General features: G+C 37.0%; 1 pseudogene; it reads right to left on the bottom strand.

Moving 5' to 3' along the window:
- Positions 1-19,891: 19,891 nt before the first annotated feature.
- LOC149149402 (polygalacturonase QRT3 pseudogene) lies at positions 19,892-22,166 on the bottom strand (annotated as a pseudogene).
- Positions 22,167-24,098: the final 1,932 nt, after the last annotated feature.

Below are 24,098 nucleotides of genomic sequence, written 5' to 3'. Positions count from 1 at the left end.
TACTTTCTCAAACCTGTAACACATTAGATCTTTCAAAAGCTACTTTCTACCCTTAGAGGCTCACTCTATTTATACATTTCCATGGTCTGTGGACCATGGGCAGGCCGACTTACTTCTATTATTTTACATTATTTTTGGCCGGACAACCCTTTGACTTGACCTATTACATTTCGCACTCCGTGCACTTCGCAAAACTTTTTACAATATCATTACACTAACTTATGGGCTTTAAGTCCCAAAACTGTCATGCAGGGCCTCTGCTACCCTACAAGCCCCCAACATAATCATCGTGACTCATCCCGAGTTACTCGTTGGTGCAGCAATACGCGCTGCCAAGGCTTCGCGGTCCACCAACCCTGTGAGTGATGCACTACATTTTGCAGCTCCTTCTTTGTCTCCTGCAACTCTTCTTCAATCTCCTGCTCCATTGCCTCTACTAATTCGCGCAATCGATGATGCTCATTCTGCTCTGCTCGTTTAACACAGAGCACCCCCTCGTAGGATTTTAGCTCAAGCTAGGGTGCCACATGTGGGAATTCTTCACGCTCAAGCAGTAAATCTCCAATTTCTGGTCTACTATATGCACTGTCTGCTGCATCTTGTGTTGCATTTTTGTAAGAAAAATGTTGTTGTCCGCGAGATCCCAATCTTCAAGGTGTATTAGAGACCAACTGTTAACTTCAATTCCATCATTTGTCTCAATATTCATGATCTGTCCCTTATCTTTCATGTGTCATCGGCCAGCCCGTGGTTTAGGTAGTGGCATCCAAACCAGTTCTGCTTCGTGTCTAAGAATTTCTGGTACATCCCCTACCGTTGGTGTTAAACTCAGCACGGCGCCTGCGGCCATCGACACCACACTATCCAGAAGGTCCTGCATCCCCAGTGGCCATATTACAACCCCTGGGCTTACTCCTTTAGCAACAATGACCAACAGTTCCATACCGGTGGGAAGGCACAATAGCTCACTTTTCTCGATACCATAGATCATGCGATGGATGCCCCCCTACAATTTATAGGTGTGTTGAAATTCAAATTCAGTCATTCCCTCCTTTTCTGGCACTTTAACATTACGTCTACGGTAGATTGTTTCGAATATGGCTCGTACTTTGTATCTTAATTACCCACCACCCACTCCTTTTCACCTTAGCTTAGACATCTTGTCATGAACAATGATAGCAACGATCAGCTCCATTTTTATCCACGTAGTAGTGCAGCGCCTTCTGCACAATTGGACCCTTGTGACATACCGCTTCTACGCACACCCTTTCTGTCACACAACTCCCTCACAGATTGCTTTATTATCCCGCGCTCTCTTTCAATTGTCTGGAGCGGTGAGACTGTACTTTAGTCGGCTAGTCAAGTAGTCGGCCCACCCATGTAAAGCTTCAGGTGACTGCCATTTACTCTACCTAGGAAGGGTTCTCCATTAAGCTTGTCGAGTTGGACCACGCCTCCCTCTGTGACTTCTTTAACTACATAGGGTCCCAACCAATGCATTCAGAGCTTTTTAGGGAATTTCTTGAACTTGTTGTTGTATAGTAATACTAGTTCATTTTCTTTGAATGTGCGCAACTTGATATGGAGATCATGCCAAGCTTTTTCCCGTTGCTTCTGTACCTGCTAATGGAATGCTGCCAAAAACAGTTCCTCCTCAAGTTCTTCCAGTTGCCCGACCCTCTATTCTAAAGCCTCACGGTCTGCCATGCATATCGTTGGTGCTATTCGTAAACTAGGAACAATGGATTCCATTGGCATGATGGTTTCTATGCCACAGACTAACCGGAAAGGTGTCTGGCCCGTCAACTTGTTGCAAGTTGTTTGGTATGCCCATAGCACAGCAAGTATGCACAAATCCCAATCGTTTCGTTGTGCATTACATACCTTGGTCAACGCAGTCTCCAAAATCTTGTTAAAAGCTTCAATGGTCCCATTTGATTACAGATGGTATGGCATACTCTATTGATGATATATCTGGAACTCCTCATTGATCGTGCTGATAGTCTCATTCAGGAAGTGCGTTTTGCGGTCGCTCATTATAATTTTTCGGCATCCAAACCACATCAACACATTTTCGAACAAAAATTTTGCAGTTGTAGTGGCCTTGCATCCTTAACTGGCTATGCTTCCGCCCATTGAGTCAAGTATTCTATCACGTGATGATATAGTGCACACCCGTCTTTCCTTACTGCATGTGATATACTTTCCCACAAATCATGCAGTATTCATATGAACCCATGAGTAATGATGTAGTAGGCTCATTGTTTATCTCCACCACAAGAAATGACTACATTGACATAGGCAGTCACGAGGTTTAGCATACAGTTGATTTGACCGTCATTCACAAACAACCATGAAGAAAATAAGCCTCCAACTTTGGAAGTTGTGATTTAAATCTCTGCAAAACAATTTAAAATGGTGTTCTAGAGAAGCACATGGGATGGATGAAAATTTTGCATGTCTATCCCATGTCCATGTTTAATTTTATTTATTATTTATGCTATTTATTTTTAATTAAAAAACTTAGAATTTTTATTTCAATTATTAAAATGAGAGATGTGAGAGAATATGTGCATGGATGATGTGTGCATCTCTAGATAGTTCTAAGCAGAGGTTTCTTCTTGTATTTATTTCTGGATGTGGCTCATGTCTGTATTCTCCTGATCCCATCCCTATTGAAAATAGCAACAAGGAATGTTAAATATAGAAGTGTTAAATTTAACACTGCTATAAATATCATTTCGAGATACCTTCCTATTTTAGTGAGTCTCTGAACTAAAATAGAGAAGTAACAATTTGAATTTGATCTTAGCAGCTGTTTGTAAAATAACTAATTAATTCATCTTGAGTTAATTAGTTGTAGGAAATCAAACATGAAGTCTATGTGAAGACATGCAATAGTTTCTCCATTGATTGAGGAAGTTATCCCTTGATTAAAGGAGATCAGGATGAGTTGTACTTTGAGTTGTAATTAGTTAGCTCAGTTATCTGAGTTAAGTCCAGTTAGATTAGTTCCAACAATTTTTGGAATTAATTATGAGTTCAGTTTTTTAATGCATGCATGCATGTAAATGCTACACTTCAGATAACTCAATATTCTCTCATAAATAACTTGTGCATGTCAGTCTAGTTAGAGACCCAGTTGAGATCAGAGGAAGGGGCAGTGTACTATCAGTTGGAGGATTTTTCCTATATAGGAAAATTATCCATGCAGAAGGAATTATCTCCTTCAGGATTGCGCAATTACTTCTGAGTTTAGTGAGAAGTGTGAGAGGTGAATTCACACAGGTGGCAGCATTGGACCCAAGGAGAAACTGCGCAAGGAAATAGGAGGCTTGGAGGGCAGAGGAGAAGGTTTGTTAGAAGCCTTTGACTGTCTATGAGCAACAAAAGGATTGTACTGAGAGCTGGATAGCTTGTGTGCTAAAGATTTGTGTAATTCAAACATATTTCCACTTGTATGATAATTCAAAGATCAGGGTTTTTAGCTGAGGCTTTCCCCAAAGTATTCTTCTGTGTTCATGTGTGATTGATTTCTCTTTATCTGTTATATTCTTTCTATTTGATTTTGCTCGTAATCGATTAAGCTTCCACAAAGGTTGATTGTAGAAGTAGATCTAATATTTTGCTTTAGTATATTGCATTATCACGTGATCTACAGTGGAAATTTCTACAATACTCATTCTTCATCATCTGTGTGCTTATCAAAAATAAATTTACTTCTCTTTCTATCTTCATGACATATGTATTTTGCATGGGGATATACTTTCCGTGATCCATAATGCAAGGGTATGGATTACTCATTCTTCCATTGAGATTAGCCCTATAGTTCAATAGTTCGGTTAGCTGGGTATATTGTCAATGTTTGATGGCACTAGAAAGATCTAATTCATAGCAAAGAAACAAAAATAAGGTAGTCTGCTATGTACGATCTAGCATATATGAAATATTTGCATATACAAAAGTCATGTATAGAAGTTGCGGATATACGGAAGATATGCACATATACAGAATATATGCATATACAGAAGATGTGTGTATATACAGAAGTTGTGCATATATGCGTACATGCATATCTTCCTTATATGTGTATCTTCTGTATATGTGCATATCTTCTGCATATGTGTAGTTTCCATACATGCGTAGTTTCTGTATATGCGTAGCTTCTGTACATGCACGTCTACTGTATATGCATAGCTTCTTGATATGCACATATACGAAAAATATGCACATATACATAAGAAGAGTATATATAGAAGTTGTGCATATACAATAAAAACATGTGCATATATGAAAAAATTCCATATACGGAAGTCATAGATTCTATATGAAAGATATGTGCATATATGGAAGTTGTGCATATACGGAAGCTGTGCATATACGAAAGATACACATATACAAAAGTTGTGCATATATGCGTGTATGTATATCTTTCGTATATGCATATATCTTCTATATATGTAGATCTTATGTATATGCACAACTTCTGTATATGCACATGTCTTCTGTATATGTGAAACTTTTGTGTATGTGCATCAATTGTATATGGTGCAACCAAAATGTTAACATATGTTAACTTTCAAAAAGGTAAGCATTCCTAGCACGCTAGATCCCCATAATATGAGATATAGAATCATTGCAGGTCATTTTCAGTTTCCCCTATCTAACCACTTTTTGAATCTATCCCCTGTGAATTCCTTTCTCCACAAATCCAAGAGAGCTAGGGATATATCAACTTATTTCGATAAATATAAAAAAAATGGTCCCATCAAGAATAAGGGATAATTTATTTGACTATGATATTTACGCAAAGGCACCAACTAGAACCAATTATTTTCATTTTTTATAACATGTCTATTAACACCAACTATATTAATAGAATACAATTGAGAGTTGTTCAAACTTTAAGAATTTGGGTGAGCTCAACCTTTCCTCCCTCAAGCTAAGTGTTTGCATCTACATGTCACAAATATGGATAGAGTAGTTCCCCTATCTTTCCTTTAAGCCCAAATTATTTCAATAGGACATTCATTCACCTAATTGGATATGACTGGCTAGTTATTCAAATTCATTTAATTAGCATTCATGCGCAACTTCTATATGTGTATATACGGAAGATATGTGCAACTTCTATATGTGTATATACGGAAGATATGCGCAAATATGAAAGTTGCACATATACAGAAGATATGCACATATACATAAGTTGCACATATACTGGGAAATTCTCTATTGAATACATGTTGAATCCACCTCGAGAAACCTCCTAAAACTCTTGAAAATCTCATCCGGGAAAAACCTCCCAGCTTTGGCTCTTATCTCTCCTCGATTTTCCTCTAAACCCTTTTGAATTCACCTCTAGGAACTCTTGTACACTTGCTGGGAAATAATAGATTTTGGCTCCAATGATTCCCTCTGAATCACCCCTTCGAATTAACAAGGAAATCACCTTGTTGGTGACTAGATTATCTGCAAAATACCTAGCCCAAATTATGACTCTTGTTGGCTCTTCTTAGTCCCACAAAATTCTCCTCCTACGCCTTGGGGAAAACATGTACCAATTGGTAAATGTTTTGCATTGAGGCTCCTGGAAAAGCCTCGAATGGACTCCTCTCTGCTCTCCTAAGGTGACACTCAAAGTTCACTGAAGGTAGAGTGGAATTCTCGCTCAAGAAATCCTTCTACTAAACAACAAGGGTTTCCTTGGATTAGCAGCTCAAGAGAACTAGTGATTAAATTTAAAATGATCCAAGATATCCTAAATGAGAGCCTCCTTGCTCTATTTATAATTCTTGGCCTCTCTCTCCCTTGGTTCCCCCCACTCTCCACTAGTTCACCCCCTTTCCTTTTCTCTCTCTAGCTCCACAAGTGAACATTTCCTTTTTCTCTCTCTCTCTCTCTCTCTTATGACCCCCACCCGCCAACGAGATACAATATTTCCTCTTCACCTAGGCTCCTCGAGCCAAAATCATCTCCAAAACTCTAACTACAAAATTGTGCTATGCCTAGCACCTCCCTAATAAATTTCATTAATCTCCTCAAATGAAAAATCAAAATTGGGGATATTACAGTCCTCCTTGCCAAAAATTTATTATCCTCAAGCAATGATTGAACAAACACCCTCTCTAGCTGTTAATCCCCACTACCAATGCAAACTATGCCAAGGTCCAAGATGCGCCACTAATTCATCCCCAAACTCTGCATTTTCCTGTCATGAAGGAATCCCTGAATACTAGGATACCAATCCATCTTGTCCAAAATTAATCTCCCCTTGCTCCCGTCACAATCCTACTAGATATATATACCAGAAACCCTTTGCATACTATCAATGAGTATGACTTCATGATAATGTAGCACTTTTTCCAACCCCTCATGAAGTTTCCCTATCGAGTAGTCCATCTCATACACTCCACAGGTAAAATCCTAAAGATACCACCCAATCCCTGTGGAGATAAAGTCTTGCTTGCATGAGCTTCTGTTGATATTTTCCTACTAGCCAACCTGCCATGCTGATGAAGTCCCCATGCCATTGATGAATCACTAAAGCCCAATGTAATATCTGAATGATCCCCCCCTATAGTAGCCAATTCATACCTAAGGATAACTGAGTATTCAAATACCCTAATGCATGCGTTGCTCTGACTCTAATAGATTTCTCATCGAGCCAACACTCATTAGAGAAATTTTGAGGTCTAAAATGGGCCTAATAACGAATATTATAAAATAACAGCGAAAATAATAAAATAAGATTAGATTAGATTATCATATTTTAGAAGGAAAAAAGAAAACTACCTTTTCAATTTATCTCCCTATTGTTTTACTCAAATTTCGAGTGAGAGAATTTGTTCGATGCAGAATTTAATTCCTCATCCAAGGAGTACCCATGTTGCATATTTTCGATGGACCCTGATGCACAAAAAATGAGAAATACGTGAAAAACGAGATTGCACTCACATTTTTCATGTATCTCTCATTTTTCATGTAGTAGGGTTCCATCAGAGGTATGCAACATGGCTACTCCTTGGACGATGAATTAAATTCTGCACCCAACAGGTGTTCCTACTCGAAATTTGAGTAAAACTGTAGGGAGATAAGTTGAAAATACCAGTTGAAAAAGTAGTTTTTTATTCTTTTTCTTTTAACTTTTTAATTTTTTACTCCAAAAATGGTGAATCATCCCCCATGGTTGACATCATCTCTACCTCGTATCTACTGATAATCAAATTGAAGACCTATCCTTGTACACCATTGGATTACCCTACTAACTATTGTATCACCCTGTACCGTCAAGTGTCCCATATGCACCAATGCATATGTCACTCCATTAACAAACCCGATGTGGTGTGAGTCACTCCCCTTACTCTAGGATGTAAACCCATGCACCATGACACATCACAATGCACCATCGTGTCCACCTGCAAGCCACTACTCAACTTTGTATGCTCCTACATGCCACTGGATGCCATGATCTAAAGTTGAGATAGTATGCATAGACACACACCATAATGGTATCACCACCTCCACTGTCACATCGGAACAACATGTAAAGAAAAATGTAAATGTTCTAAGTTAATTATTGATAATTATAGTACTGATAACTTGGTTTCTACAAAAATGGTAGAAAAACTAGTGTTGGAAAGGGTGCAACATCCTGCGCCATATAAAGCTTCGTGGTTGAAAAAAGGTCAAAAAATGTTAGTAAATAAGCAATGCCAAGTCAGAAAAAACCAATCCTTCCTTTTATTCCATCTAGAAAATTGAAGGGATACAACCTACAACACATCCACTAGAATATTCTCTTCATTCCTTCATGATGTCCTATCTCTAGATTACAATTCTCTTTCAATACTACACAATTGCAATGCAATGCTCTCATATAAAGGGGGTCACCTTCTAAGGAAAATATATCCTCGTATAACTTCTATTGTTAGATATACAATCCAATGATGAACAATCTAGATTGACTACAAAATCACAATGTTTTAAAATGCAACTTTCCAAAAATTTCACTTCAGGGGTGCTACCCTCGAACCCTCTGCAAATGGAGCACCAAAGTACTATCAATACTCTCTCTGGATTATGTGGTGACAAAAGTGTGTAGGGCAAGGTGCGGTGGGGTGGGTAGGTTGGGGAGTAGCCCCACACCCTCTGTCAGGAACTAGGATCAAAACCCAGCTAAATAAACAAGGCCCTCGAATCAATAATGTAATTAGGCTCGACAAGCAAGATTTCAAGAGTAAATGAAAGAAGAAAGAAAAAGGACATGAAGAAGATTAAATGCTTTCACTATCATGAGTTGGGACACTATGTTACAAAGTGTCTAAACAAGAAGGCTAGTAAGAAGCCCTCAGGAGGAGCGGCAGGTGAATCTCTTGCTTCACAATTCAAGTTGGATTTCACCCTTATCACTTGCATGGTGACATCGGTGATGGGTAGTGTGTGGTACATGGATAGTGGAGCCTCATTCTATATGATTGAAAACAAAGAATTCTTCAGTGACTTGGAGGAGAAGGACCTCCAGATGCACATCGAGATGGGAGATGATGGGAAGTATAACGCGACTGACATCAGTATTGTTACCTTTTAGAGGGAGTCTAGTTCTCCTCTCACATTAAAATATGCCATGTATGTTCTGGGTTTGAAGAAGAATTTGGTTTCAGTTGCCATGTTGGAGGACCATGACTATGATGTGATATTTAGCAAGGGAAAGGCTTTCCTTCGTCACATAGCCTCAGGACTGGTGAAGCGGATCGAGGTTCGGGTGAAGAACCTCTACAAATTAGATGCAAAAGATTGTGTTTATTTTAGTACAAAAGCAGAGAAGGTGCAGAGCTGAGACATCGGTGATTTGTGGCATAGAATATTGGGTCACTTGCACCACAGAGCTTTAAATATCATGCAACAAATTTGTATAGGACTTCCCAAGGGTACACTAGAGTAGAGAGACACATGAAAATGGTGTACATTAGGTAAGTACACCAAAGCTTCCTTTCATGATAAATATAGTCAAGCGCAAGTGATCCTTGATAGATTTCACTCAGATGTGTGTGGACCATTCTTGACAGCATCCATGTCCAAGCATAGGTACTATGTAATATTTTTTGATGATTTTTCTCGTAAGTGTTGGATTTTCTTCATGCAGAAGAAAGATCAAACGTTCGCTAAATTTTGTGAATTTAAAGCACTTGTCGAGAATGACACAGGCGGGAAATTTAAATCTCTCAAAAGCGATAATAATGGAGAACATTTGTCGAATGAATTCAAGAACTTATGTGTATCAGAAGGAATTCGATGGGAGTTAATAACACCTCATAACCCACAACAGAATGGGGTGGCTGAAAGGAAGAACAAAATTATTGTGGGAGCGGTAAGGGTGATGTTGCATGATCAGGGCCTACCATTGCACTTGTGCGTTGAAGCATGCAATACAACTCTTTATTTGAGAAACAGAAGCCCTCATCGAATTCTCGGGATGAGTACACCAGAAAAATATTTTTTAGGTAAGAAACCAGATGTGGCACACATCAGGATTTTTGGTTCATTAGTCTACTGTCATGTTACGAAGGATGCATGAAAAAAGCTAGAGCCCAACTAAGTTGGGCATATTTGTGGGGTACACTGATACACCTCACAACTATCGGGTGTACCTTCCATCCAACAGGATGGCAGTGGTTCGTAGAGATGTGAATTTCAATGAATAGAAGGCCATGGGATTTTCCCTTGAGAGGGAGATTCAATTACATGTAGATGAGGAGATTTTAGCTCCAAAGGAGGAACCTCGGGATGATGCGGAGAAGACACATGTAGAGGAGAAGAGAGTGGAAGAAACCACCCATGCAGATACTTCTAGAGATGGATGGAAGCACACCAGAGAGGCTGACAGATTGATGCATGATGCTAGAGGGAATGTGGGAGCACCCACATCACAACGCATGCAGAGGAGGTCACCAGATTGGTACACTGGCTACATGGCTATGATGAGTGAGAGTGTAGAGATTGAGCCATCCTCATTTGAGGAAGCAGTGTAGCAAACAATATGGGTTGATGCCATGGTTGAGGAGTATGACTTCATTATCAGAAACAATGTTTGGGAAGTGGTCCCAAGATTAGCAGACAAGTCAGTGGTGAGTTCTAGATGGATTTACAAGGTAAAGCAAGAAACATATGGGAGTGTGGAGCAACACAAGGCCAGATTTGTGGCAAAGGATTATCTCAAGTGGAAGGAATTGATTACAAGGAGACATTTGCTCCATTAGCAAGGTTCTTTTCAATCATATTTATTCTACCACTACCAGTGCAGATGGGATGGAAGATACATCAGATGGATGCGAAGACAACATTCCTCAATGACATGATTGGGGAAGAGGTGTATATTGAGCATCCAAAAGGATTTGAGACCTTCAACAGAGAGTCACATGTGTGCAGACTCAAGCGAGTGTTGTATGGACTAAAACAAGCACCCTGTGCTTGGTACAGTAGGGTTGACTGTTGGCATTATGGTCGAAAGTATTTGCTACCTAATAAATGCTACATCTTTCTATGTTACGGTTATGAGCTACCCATGATAAAATATCAGATGATTACTTAAGTTGCATATTGATAAATATTGTTGGTTGGCCAAGAGAGTGGTGTTATTATAGGTCACATGAAGACATAGTTATTTGAAGACATGGATATTCAAAGACATGGATTACTTAGACACATAATGATTATGAGTTCTTACCTCATGATGATAGGTTGATACTCACATATGTTTATTATCATGGTTGATGATTATCAGATGTGGGATGTTCCCTAGTGATGATACATAGTTGATATATTAAGGGTTCTTGTGAAAGATCATGTAGTTCTCGATGATGATGTGATGACTATGGTGTTTTCACATATGATATGATGTGAATGATTTTGTGTCACTGCTTGGAGATATGACATATGCTTAGTTGATTCATGGATGGTTATGATAAGGCTCTTTCTACTAATGAAACGAAGCAAGTTGATCTTGATGAGATCAAGAGGATGAGTTGATATCTATATACGTCATACTTATTCACAGGTTGATGATATTTACTTTGTCATATATTCAGAACTGATGATGGACATATACAGGTTATAGGTCTGGATGTTGTTGACAGATGATTATGGTGAAGATCATACATGGTGTATGATAGTTGTTGATGACTATCATGGTCTTACTTAGATATTTGGTCTCTGTTATAAATGTCATGTATATCATTCGATGTAAAGGTCATATAAAGACCCATGATGTAATTATATTTCTGTCATGTATAAACAATTGGTATATCCCCACTTGGTTGGGAGGATGAGTCAAATTTTCTATATCCCCAATTGGTTGGGAGATTGATATATGTATGAGTCGTTGGTGATAGGAAGGTCAAAGTCACTTAGTCATGTTATTATTTTGGAAAATATTTGCAGACTCTGCATATGCTCAGGGGGAGCATGGATGATATAGTGCATCTCAGGATGCAGAAAGGGGGAGTTTTTAGCATGTGCTTAGGGGGAGCATGATTAATGTTTATATTCAGTTGTTCAGATATGAAAGTCTTCTTTTTGGTTTGCTCTTTGCCCTTGATTTCAAAGGGGGAGAGTGTCTTGGTGTTAGTTTACTTTTGAATATTTTGATTACATGTATCATTCTTGTAGGTTGATTGCAAGAATTGATCAATTATGTTCAACTACATGCGGTTATGTGTATACGAAAATTGTGCATATATGGAAGATATGTGCATATCTTCCATATATACATAACTTTATTATATGTGCACATTTCCGTATACATGTAATTTCTGTATATGGAAGTTGCGCATATACTATAGATTGACATATATAAAAGACATGCATATATAGAAGATATAGACATATAAGAAAGTTACGCATATACAAAAGATATGTGCATATACGGAAGTTGTGCATATACAAAAGATGCACATATACAAAAGTTATATATATTAAAGTTTCACATACATTGAGGTTATGTGTATATACAAAAGTTGCACATATACCTGGAAGATATGTGCATATAGAAAAATTTTGCATATACAAAATATATGCGCATATATTTCGTATATGAAAAATTTCCATATATGGAAGTTGCACATGTACGGTAGATGCACATACATAAAAGATGTGCATATATGAAAGATATGCATATAATGCACAATTTCCGTATATGCACAATTTATGTATATGGAATTTGCACATATACGATGTAGATACATAAAAGATGTGTATATACAGAAGATATCCACATATAAGAAAGTGATAGATATATAGAATATATGCGCATATATTTCGTATATGCAAAGTTTCCATATATACACAAAAATGTAGCCTCTATATAGGCGCAACCTCTGTATATATGGAAGTTGCACATGTACGGTAGATGCACATACTTAAAATATGTAAATATATGAAAGATAGGCATATATAAGAAAGTTATGCATATACGGATCATATCTTCCGTATATGCACAATTTCCGTATATGCTCGATTTTTGTATATGGAAGTTGCGCATATCGGTAGATGCACATATATAAAAGACGTGCATATACGGAAGATATGCACATATAAGAAATTTACGCATATACGGAATATATGTGGATATAAGGAAGTTGCCCATATACAAAAGATGCACATATACAGAAGATATGCGCATATATTGCGTATATGCACAATTTCCATATATGCACAATTTCTGTATATGGAATTTGCACATATACAAAATTTATGTATATATGGAAGATATGTGCATATCTTCCGTATATGCACAATTTCCATATATGCACAATTTTTGTATATGGAATTTGTGCATATACGATGCAGATACATAAACGATGTGCATATACAGAAGATATTCACATATAAGAAAGTTACGGATATACTGAAGATATGCGCATATCTTCTGTATATGCATAATTTCCATATATGAACAATTTCTGTATATGGAATTTGCGCATATACGATGCAGATACATAAAATATGTGTATATACAGAAGATATGCACATATAAGAAAGTGACAGATATATAGAAGATATGCGCATATCTTCCGTATATGCACAGTTTCCATATATGCACAAAAATGCAGCCTCTATATAGGCGCAACCTCTGTATATATGGAAGTTGCACATGTACGGTAGATGCACATACATAAAAGATGTACATATATGAAAGATAGGCATATATAAGAAAGTTACGCATATACGGAAGATATGCACATATCTTCCGTATATGCACAATTTCCATATATGCGCAATTTTTGTATATGGAAGTTGCACATATACGGTAGATGCACATATATAAAAGATATGCATATACGAAATATATGCACATATAAGAAATTTACACATATACGGAAGATATGCGCATATACGGAAGTTGCACATATACAAAAGATGCACATATACGGAAGATATGCGCATATATTGCGTATATGCACAATTTCCATATATGCACAATTTCTGTATATGGAATTTGCACATATACGAAATTTCCGTATATACAGAATATATGCGCATATGCACAATTTCCATATATGCACAATTTTTGTATGTGGAATTTGCGCATATACAATGCAGATACATAAATGACGTGCATATAGAGAAGACTGAACAAACCTCTATAGAGTTCAATGGAAATTGAGGAGTTTCTACGGACTATACTGAAAGAAAATTTGAAGTCTCGCACAGGTGGTATGACCACTTGACTAACCGTAGGGAGCACAGTCTCAGTGCTGCAGGAAATTGAAAGAGAGCACGGGACTATAAAAGAGTCTATTTGGGAGCTGCGTGGTGAGGGAGGTGCATGCAGAATCAGCATGTCACATGGGTCGCGATCGCGCACGGGGGGCTACGCTGCCACCCGAGTAGGCTAGGAAGTGACCATTGGTGTCACTATTCATGAGAAGATGTCCGATTTAAGACAAAAAGGAGTGGGCAGCGAGCATTTGAGACGTGTATTAAGGGAAAAATTTGGGGCGATCTGCCACCAATAAAGCATCAATGGCTCAGAAATCGCACAATCGTCATAGGCCTTCCTCTTATTGCATGCACCACCTGTACAATTCAGATGATTATACAACCGATATTGCAATGTCCCTGAACTCCAATCTGAACTAGGTCTTTCTCTGATCTGACATGCATGAGTTAATTATGAGTAAATATTTAGTTTACTGATTGATCAGTGTTGGTTACACCCCACTATTGTAGGCTGAACTCCACTACTGGATCTCCCACTAATTCGTCCATCAGTTGGAACTAATTTAATTGAATTTAACTAAGTTGAACTGAATTAAATAATTGCAACCCAAAATAAACTCAACCAAGGCTTCTAAAAAGTAGGAGACACTCTACATGACTCTAGTTAGACTCCCAACTCGAATTAATTGATCTAACTAAGTCAAGTTAACTTATTTAACTATTACAAGTTGCTATGAGAATTGGAATTACAATTTAATTCCTAATTTAATTCAAGGACAAAATTAAATTAGTATTTTCGTGTTGCGTTTTCAAGACATACAATTTCATAATTTCCCTTCCATGAAAGGCACAATTTGTTTCTTCGAAGTCTCTTTGATATTATTTAATTATAATCAAGCTTTTCATGAGGGATTCCTTTGGATACAAATCCCCATTACTATTGAAGAAAGTTGGAAATCTATTCCAGTAGAGAATATTTCATCTTTATTTAAAACATTATATTTCCTCCGCTAGTGCCTATATCTTCTCCTCAACCAACGTCACTAATTCATGCTTCATTTTCATTTGGTTAGCCCTAGCTACCCATTCATACGTGTTGATGTTTGCCTCTACCACCTGTTCCTTAGGAATTCAATTAAGAAAGTCTATAATCACTTCCGCTTTAGAGGGAGAGTCACCAATAGTGCTATTAATAGCATCCATTTCTATATGGGATCTTCTCACGGTTTCAATTATCTCTTGGATAAATTCTAGATGATTCCCATACTTATCTATTGTCCTTATTATTTGTCCCCATACTGTTTTCCTAACTTCCTTAAGGGAAGGTTTTCTAGAGTGCTCTCTCCTTAGAAACTCCAGCTCATATTAGATTCTCTTGATGTGTTCCTTCACCTAGAGGAGATCTGTCTTGGTAAACTCTAGCTCTCGCCTTTGATTTGGAAGTGAAACCTACAACTCTTTGACAATTTCTGACACTGCTAGCGAGTCCACCTACTCAGGGAGGATATGAATGGCCTTTCTCATGTCTAATCTCACTATGAGTGGGTCCTGGATGTTACTATCATCTTAACAACCTAGTTCTTTGTTCTTTCCCTTCATCTGGATGTCGGTAGAGTTCCTAGCAGATGAGGAGGCCATTATGATAGGGCAATCTAGTGGGAATGATTAGTTGATTGGGGGAGGAGAAAAGGAAAAAAGGGAGATTCCCATAATCAAAAGAAACAAATTAGGGAGTGCCACATGTCACAAGGTGAGGGTAACAAGTTGGTGGGAGAAACCTTTTAAAACTTCGAGTTGTGGAAATGACAGTACACGCATGTGAGTTGGACATGGGGTTTTAGGGCTAAATGAGCTTGAATTTAGGAAATACAAAGGTTATTTTGGCCTAGGAATGTACTTATAAGGATAATTTAACCAATTGAGGTGTTTTATCTGTCCAAACAAGGGAATTTATTAAGGGAGTGCATGTTTCTTCATAGGACATGGCTAGGATTTGAAATTGACCCAAATTCTTGCAAATTCTCAGAGAATGAGGTCTTAACAGGTGGAAACCATCATAGGAAAAACTTCACTGGTTTAAATTTCGAGGTTTGGGCTTAAAATTTGTTGAATTTGAAAATTACTTAGCCCTTTGGGTGTGCACGAGATGAGTTGTAGGATGACCTATGCAGAATAACAAAAATGGGCCTTTCAAATGCCTTTTAAACCAATTCGAATGTGACACGTGTGAGTACTGGATTTAGCGGGTATTTTAAATGATGTCATGTTGACATCACCATGATGTGGGACACACCACATGGAAGGTTGAGTGGTATATTGGATGTGGCATCCTAATTCGACATTTTTGCTAACATGTGGTGGTGCGTGGGCAGCCTACGTGGAGGGTCACGTGGTGCCCCTTCGCATCATTTGGAGGTTAGCATTTGAAATTTTTGGAGTAGTGCGGAGGGCATAGGAGGGTGCCATGTGCCCCCCTCCACATTGCTCTAGTTTGTTATCATCCGGGCAAGCCTATGGCACAAAGCACCTTGAGCCGTTGGATCAACCAAGTGCTTTTGTTGTTGGATCTTTACAGGTGCACAATTCCCTAAGGCCTGTGGTGGGGTGTGCCCATGACACTGTGCTAGAAAACACTTAGCGGAACCCACTCGATGGTCCTATGCCTTTAACCCGCTTTTCTAATAAATAAAAAAAATTAAACCTCCCTTTCTGTGGTTAGAATTTGACAATTCATTCTCTGGTCTCTGAAAGGATTTGGAGGAAATATTCAGGGGTGAAATTCTAGAACCAACATTGGCTCCATGGGGGACAACAAGCCCCTATGGTCTATTGAGAACTCACAATTCCAACACCTTTTTCCATTAGGTTGTGGAGTATTCTTTGAAAATTTGTCTTTCCCTTCCTTGTGCTTTTATTGAAAATTGAGAAATTACAAGACAAAAGAAACTTTTCGGAAACAAACTTCTTGAAAACACATCTTTTTATTTTTATTTATTTAATATTTTTAATTTCTTTTTTAAACATGATCGAACAACGTTCATGTGAATAAATTTTCAGGAACCTTCCATTGACAAGATTCTAGAGGAAATATCCATTGAGGGTCTCCAACTAATAACTATTATTGTCCATAACTTCTTACACTCAAAATAGATCAATCCAAAGATTGTCAAATTTGCCATGCTTTTCTTTATGAGCTCAGATTGAGTCCCATTTCAGTACCAAATATCTAACTTGCAAATTTCATTCCTTCGCTCTCTTGTAAAAAACAACTTTCATCTTCTGCTAGTAGGCTTTTGTTTTTCTTAGAGCCTCCTCTCTTTGTTTCCAAACTTCTATCATTTGATACTCTTTTCTACATCGTGCTATTATCTGGCTCCTATTCATACAACAACTTCATCATTGATAGAGTAAGATTTCATGGGAAGGAAAACATTTGTACCATATACAAATTGGTAAGGGTAGGTTCTGGTATCTCTTTTGGTACTAATTCTATCTACCCAAATTATATACTAAATATTGGCATCACATCCCTTCTTATTCTTATCCAACATCCTCTTGATGACTCTTATCATATTTTTATTTGATTATTTCACCAATCCATTCCCTTGATGGTAGTATCTTGTAGAATGTACCAATTCTATACTATAGTCCTGGCATAACTACATCATCTTGAAAGACTTGAAGACCTTGGCATTATCTATAATCAAACTTCTAAGACATCCAACTATGGAGAGAATGTGATCTTCTAGAAAAGTGATAATAACCTTCTCATCAACCCTGCAAGTCAGAATAACTTCCATCTATTTAGTGAAATAATTAGTGTCCATTAGAATATACTTGTGTTCACCACTTGAATTGCAATGTATTTCTCTAATGAAGTCTAATCGCCACTGCTAGAATGGAGCTTGAACTTTTATAGGCTTCAATTGTAGAGATTTAATTTTCTATTTTCCCATGAACATCTGGCATCCTTGACAAGCCCTGAAAACAACAATATTGTCTTTAAAAAGGGAATGCTAATAATATATGACTCTCAAAATCTTGTATGTCATGGCCTTCCATGATTGTTGTCCATTTCATACTCCACGATAAAGTTCTGAAATAATCTCATGCATTTTTTCTTTAATGACACAAGTTAGTAGGATGTCGACATGTTCTTTCCAGTACAAGCCCATGCCTACAATGGAATACTTAATTACTTTTAGCTTCAGAGATCTGCATTTGGCTTGGGGTAGATAAGTAGGGCACTGCAAATTTTGCAAGAAAAAAATGATGTCCTAGTACCACATGGAACTTTGAAATTTCGAAAGGTCTTATAGGAAGGGTTCTTGTGGATTCCTTCCTATTGGAATGAGAGGTTCTTATGGATTTTCTCTTCCAGGATGAAGATATTATTGTGGATTCTCCTCGTTCAAAGAAGGAGGTTCTTCTGGATTCTCCTCTACACATATGTTGCAAATATCTTCATTAGTGCACATTTCAAGTCCAACATTGTTTGACTCAGTAAGTAGCTTATCCAATTGTTGACCCATTACAAGTTTTGTAACCTTGATTTCCATATCATATTCCTAGAGCTTTTCTATCCATTTTCCTTGTCTACCATTTCTATTGGGTTGTGTGAGAATTTATGTCACTACTGTTAACGGCATGTATGCTATCATTTTGGAATGGAATACGCATTCTCTAAATGCCTTGAAATCTTTCACAATAGAATATGAATGATATATTTCACTTCTGCATCTATTAATGTGCAACTAAAAAATGCTATGGGCTGCTCATGCCCTTCTTTGTTCTTTTGCAAAAGAACTACAACTATGGTGTGCTCAGAGAAAATAGAGAAAATTTGGAACTCTTTGGAAAAGTCTGGAATTTCCAGGACCAAACCTTCCATGATGGACTTCTTGATATTCTCGAAGGATGCACGAGCCTCCAGTGTCCATCTTACCTTGTTATTCTTCCTAAGCATGTCTGTAATGAACTTTAGGAGTTTTACAGAGTTTGCAATGAACCTACAAAGAAAGTTGATATTTCCTAAGAATGAAAACACCATTTAAAAAACCTCGGGGCACCAAAATCTTGAAGTTTGACAACTTTAACTTGAATTTACAAAAAAATTGGCCATATTATCTCAAAATTTTGCCAAAATTTCCAAAACACCTCTCTTATGTGAGACAATGCTCACAATACATTTTATAAGTTTTCCAATTGACTATATATTTTATAAGTTATGATATCATTTTTCATGGAATTAGTTGATAAGACCATTTTATTCATTTATATTGTCTAATCCGATGTACAAGGAAAATATGCAAACATCATATTCATAGTCTCATTTGTTCAAAAGGAGTCTTAGGGTACCATGATAAGACAACTCACAATATGTTTCATAAGCATGCACGTTGACCATATATTTTACAAGTTATGATACCATTTTTCATGAAATTAGTATATAGGATAATTTTATTCATTTATATTGTTTAATTCCATGTACAAGGAAAATGAGCATACAACATGTTTCATAAGTTCATTTGTTCACAAGGAGTGTTAGGGTACCATGAGACAATTATTATTTATGATATGGGTCATATTATTTCTTTGCTATTTTTTTTCTTATCTTAAAATAAAAAAAAAAATATATTGTATATTTTAATTATTTTTAACTTATATTACAAAATTATTAATATAATTCATATTAAATATCAAAAATATAATATATTATGAAATATATACCTTAATGTGCAATATAATCTTTATTGAATATGGTAAGCTATCTATATTTCATAATAACATTATAAAATTTTTAAAATATAAATTTATCACATCATGATTGGTAAAATTTGATGGTACATTGTAATAAAATAGTTAATACAAATTGTTAGCATTTCATAAAGTATCAATATTATAATTATATATATATATATATATAATATCCATGCTAATCACTACTTTAAGAAATCTTATAAATTTTTAAGTGAGAACATCTCGTATTTTTAATTAGAACATTCCTATAATAGTAGTCTACTTTCAATTAAAATAGTTTGCTATAACAGAAAAATACTCGCAAACAGAAATCCATGGCGTATTCTCAGCTTTGGTTGTTGTACTTAGTGCATGAACAACAACTTCGAGATTTTTGAGGTGAGGAAGCCGGAATTGCATAAACAGAGACACACAAAAACATTTTTTTCCACAGAAAAAAGCAAACTGCTTTCATTGAAAAAAGTAGTTTACATATATCCCTCACCTTTACAAGTAGTTTACAAAAAACATATACCCCCACGTATTTTATGTCATAATATGGTTTGGCCAGACAATGAATCTTGTAGATCTCCGTCATAAAACAGGTAGACTGTTTGCATGCCAGTTGTGGATTACTATGCGTATCAGTGTTCCACAATTATACATAGAAATTGTAATGAGATACATGTATAAATAAATGATTAAGAAAACGTTACCATCAGAATAAAAAACTAATAAATATTCAAATGTGGGTGTTAGTCTTTATCTTGCAAAATCGTTACAAGAAATAAAGCAGGCCTGTTTCCAGTTATGGCCTAAAACTGTTCCCAGAAAACGCTCCACGGAAAACAACCTTAGGTTTTGTTCAGAACCCTGCCAATTTTTCATAACACCTATGTAGAATCTGTTTCTATTGAGGCAAGATATGTATGTAATAATCAAGAGACCCCTCTTTAGGAATAAATTCCACTGCCTCGAACAAAAGTGGCACTCTGGTCTACCTGCACTGCGACTGTTGCAGATACTTTGGTATCCGCCTCGATTACCACTCTGTTGCGAGAGACATTTTTGAGAGCATGCCTCGGAAACGATGCATCAGATGTATAGAAAGAATACTGAACATGCTGAATTAGGTTTGGGAAGAGGAGGAAGGGATTAAAATCTAGGACCCATTTGGTTCCTTTGCCCTTGACTGTACCTCGAGCTACAGTCGATTTAAGTGTCATTCCACGGGCACTGTTCCTTTCAACAACTGTCTGAGTAATCGATTGAAATCGCCCTGCCAACTGGACAATGTTCACGCCCTTCCCAGAACCAGTAAACATATTGTCTACAATGTTGACTCCTGATATAATTTTCCTCCGTGATGATTTCAGCACCACGTTGGCATCCCCAATAAGTAAACTATTGGTAATATCAAGCTGCACAGTATCCTCTGCAACAATGGCGGTATAATCCAAATAACTACCGATGATCCTCGTCTGAGTCAATTCACCGAGCTTTAGTTTGATTCGAACTCCTCCAAAGCCCGTGGCCTTGTTATAAGAGTGAACTCCTGTGAGGATATTGGCTTGCCCTGTCACTACAATCCCCACAGCAGCTGAAAAGATGACAACGTCCGTTACAGCGTTGTCGTTGCCCATGAGGCTTATGCCCACGCCGTTGAATTTCTTCTCGTCGGGGCTTCCGCCGGCGGTAATGCGCTGCCCCAGGAAGGAATTCCGGATATATGTCTCGTGCCCGCCCTGAACCATGATGCCAGACGACTTGAAATGCGAGATATAGCAATTATCGATGTTCAAATTTCGAATTTGGGCTGGGCGGGTTCACCGAATTGTTCGGTTAACATGGAGTAACATGCCTGCGCAGTTCGTCATATCTCAGATGCGCGTCCAGATGCATAGCATAGCGTGGTATGGTTTTGTGTATTGTACATGGCCGTTATCCATGGTATGGTTTTACCGGAAAGCGGTTGTCGACAAATATTCCAGGGGTGTCAGCGTGCTTGTAGTACCATCTATGCTCACGGAATGACCGTCAAAACAGATTTCGAAGTCTTTCTCAAAACTGTCTTTATGGTGCATTAATGGATTTATAGAATTGGAAATAGGCGTTACTAAAAATTTAATAGTTTTTTTTTTTTTTTTTACACTATTTTTATAGTGGTCACTTTTTGACGGAGAAGATCTTCAACGCAACAAACAAAACAAGAAATCTAGTTAAAAGATGAGAATCTGAGGATTAGCTGAGTTGATGTAGTTCCCGAAACCGAGAAAAAACTAGACAAATAATAAAATTAAAAATGATAACTTTGAAAGTTAGCTCAATTGATCTAATTCATGAACTGAAAATTAGCTCAGTTAATCTAGTTCTCAAATATGAAGATAAACTACTAAAAATTAGAGCTACTTCTAAGAAGTACCAGAAATGGCAGCAAATTTAATAGCCTTTTCCACCATTCTGACAGTGGCGACTTTTTGATCGGGAAGATTTTCGGGTGGAGCAGGGACGTCGTAGAAACCTATATGTAAGTGCTCGCCCCAGTTCCCCTCCCACCCGGCCGATAACTGATCGTAGAAATCCCCAGCAGCCGAGGACGTGTTCTCGACTGTCACCTCACCATTGTCCCCGGCCATTCTGAATACAGCCACTGAGTCGCTCCTCAGAATTCAAACAAAACACAACACAACACAGCACACTGAATTCCACACCACATCAAAAGGCTCATACATTCATCTCTATTTATGATGCTGGATTCCTATTCTAATGCCTCGATTCTTTGTTCGTAGACTTCTTAGTCAATATCAATCTCCAATCTTTCATCTTCGGCTAATAATTAAATATTTTTTTTCTTACTAACTCCACGGCGTTTATATTTTTTTCCATCACCCAATGAAAAACGCCTCCACAAAACAATTATAAATATATGAACTGGTATACTTCGTGCCCGCACAAGTCTGTCGCTGTCCACTCTTTCAATCGGAGAGCAAGGAAAAGGCCTTCTAAGTCAAGGTAGTCAAGTCATTTCTTGGCATTTTCCGTAAGGAATCCCAATGTAAAATCTAATGTTTTAATCAGAGAAACATTCGTATCTATTATTACTCATCCTGTCAATCTGTGAATCATTTTAAATTAAATCTAGTGGAAATATCTGGACTCTATTACATAAAAATTTAGTAAATTTCTGGACTCTATTACATAAAAAAAAACTAGCATAAAATTTGGTGGGGTTCCATTCTTCATATCAACCTCTTCTTGGTTAGGTGTAAAGAGTTTTGTCACACCCATAAATTCATTAAACCAACTTATGGAATTAAAAAAAATCATTCCTTTCATCACCCCGAATCCTTTAAGAGGTTAGCTTAGGCAATCTTTTTATGTTTCACTTTACCTGCTCCAAAATCGCAGTGATCATCAAAGATCCCGATCATTAATTAAGTATATTTAGGTTGTCCTTCTTTCGCTATTATTCCCTGTGGGCTGTTAGTGTGCAGTGATCTTATTATTAAATTTTTATGAAGTTTAAGAATATGTATGAGATTATATATATATATATATATATATTGGCCGTATTGTTTATATATCTATCTGTATATATATTTATATATATATATTCTTTAGTTGATTTAAGTAGGGTATTGTTTTTATTATGTTTCATGTTTAAATATTATAAAAGGGGTTGAATATAGTAGTCATTTTATGAAAAATAAATTTATTCCAAAGAGTTTTTAAATTCCACCAAGATTCTAGTGGAGATGTTTTTTTGTTGGAGATATTTGCTTAAGCATTGATGTTTTCTCAATTGCGTCGATGTTTCCATAAACATTGATATTTTCACATGGTTCTCTAGATTCACTATTATAGCTCATTAGTTCATCCATCTAGAGTATATTATATAAGTTTTTTTACTCATTGTAATTATTTTTTATTCTTTCTCAAGCTTGTCTGTGTGCTTTCTTTTTCTCTTGCAAGCTTTCTGTGTTTTTTCTATTAACTAGGTTCACTTTGAAACTTTTACATGGTATCAAAGCCTGGACCCAGGTTTGATTCTCCCAACCTACCTCTAGGAGGGGTGTTGGAATAATCACCATGCCTCTATGGAATGCATAATTGTCACCTTGGAGATCGATACCAGTCTAGAAACGAGAAACCTCTTCATGCCTTTTCCCATGATGTTTTCCCTTTTTCCTCTTGTTTAGTTGTTCTATGTTATTTAGATGCATTGTAAAATGGGTACCTAACATGCCTTCTTGCCAAAACCCATTCCTTGTGTTCCCCTAGTAGTACTCCAAGGGTATTGGAGGTGTTTCCTCCTTATCGAAGATGTTTCCTTAAACATTGATGTTTCCTCAATTGCATAGATGTTTCCATAAACATGGTTATTTCCACACGTCTCTCCAGATACACTACTATGGCTCATCAGTTCATCCATATAGAGTATATTATGTAATGTTTTTTACTCATTCTAATTAATTTTTTATTCTTTCTCTCAAACTTGTTTTTGTACTTTTTTTCCTTAAGCTTTCTTTGATTTTTCTATTAGCTAGGTTCACTATGAAACTTCTACATATTCACACAGTCTTAACTAGCCCTAACATAAGCTCAACCTAATTTAAAATAACATTAACCAATTTTTGTGTATC

The sequence above is a fragment of the Pinus tabuliformis genome, chromosome 9 (assembly GCF_031772625.1).
Source record: "Pinus tabuliformis cultivar Carrire ecotype Pingquan chromosome 9, CPIR1, whole genome shotgun sequence".
NCBI classification, from domain to species: Eukaryota; Viridiplantae; Streptophyta; class Pinopsida; order Pinales; family Pinaceae; genus Pinus; species Pinus tabuliformis.
The sequence above is the reverse complement of the archived record's forward strand: the minus strand, read 5'-3'. Positions and strand labels throughout refer to the sequence as shown.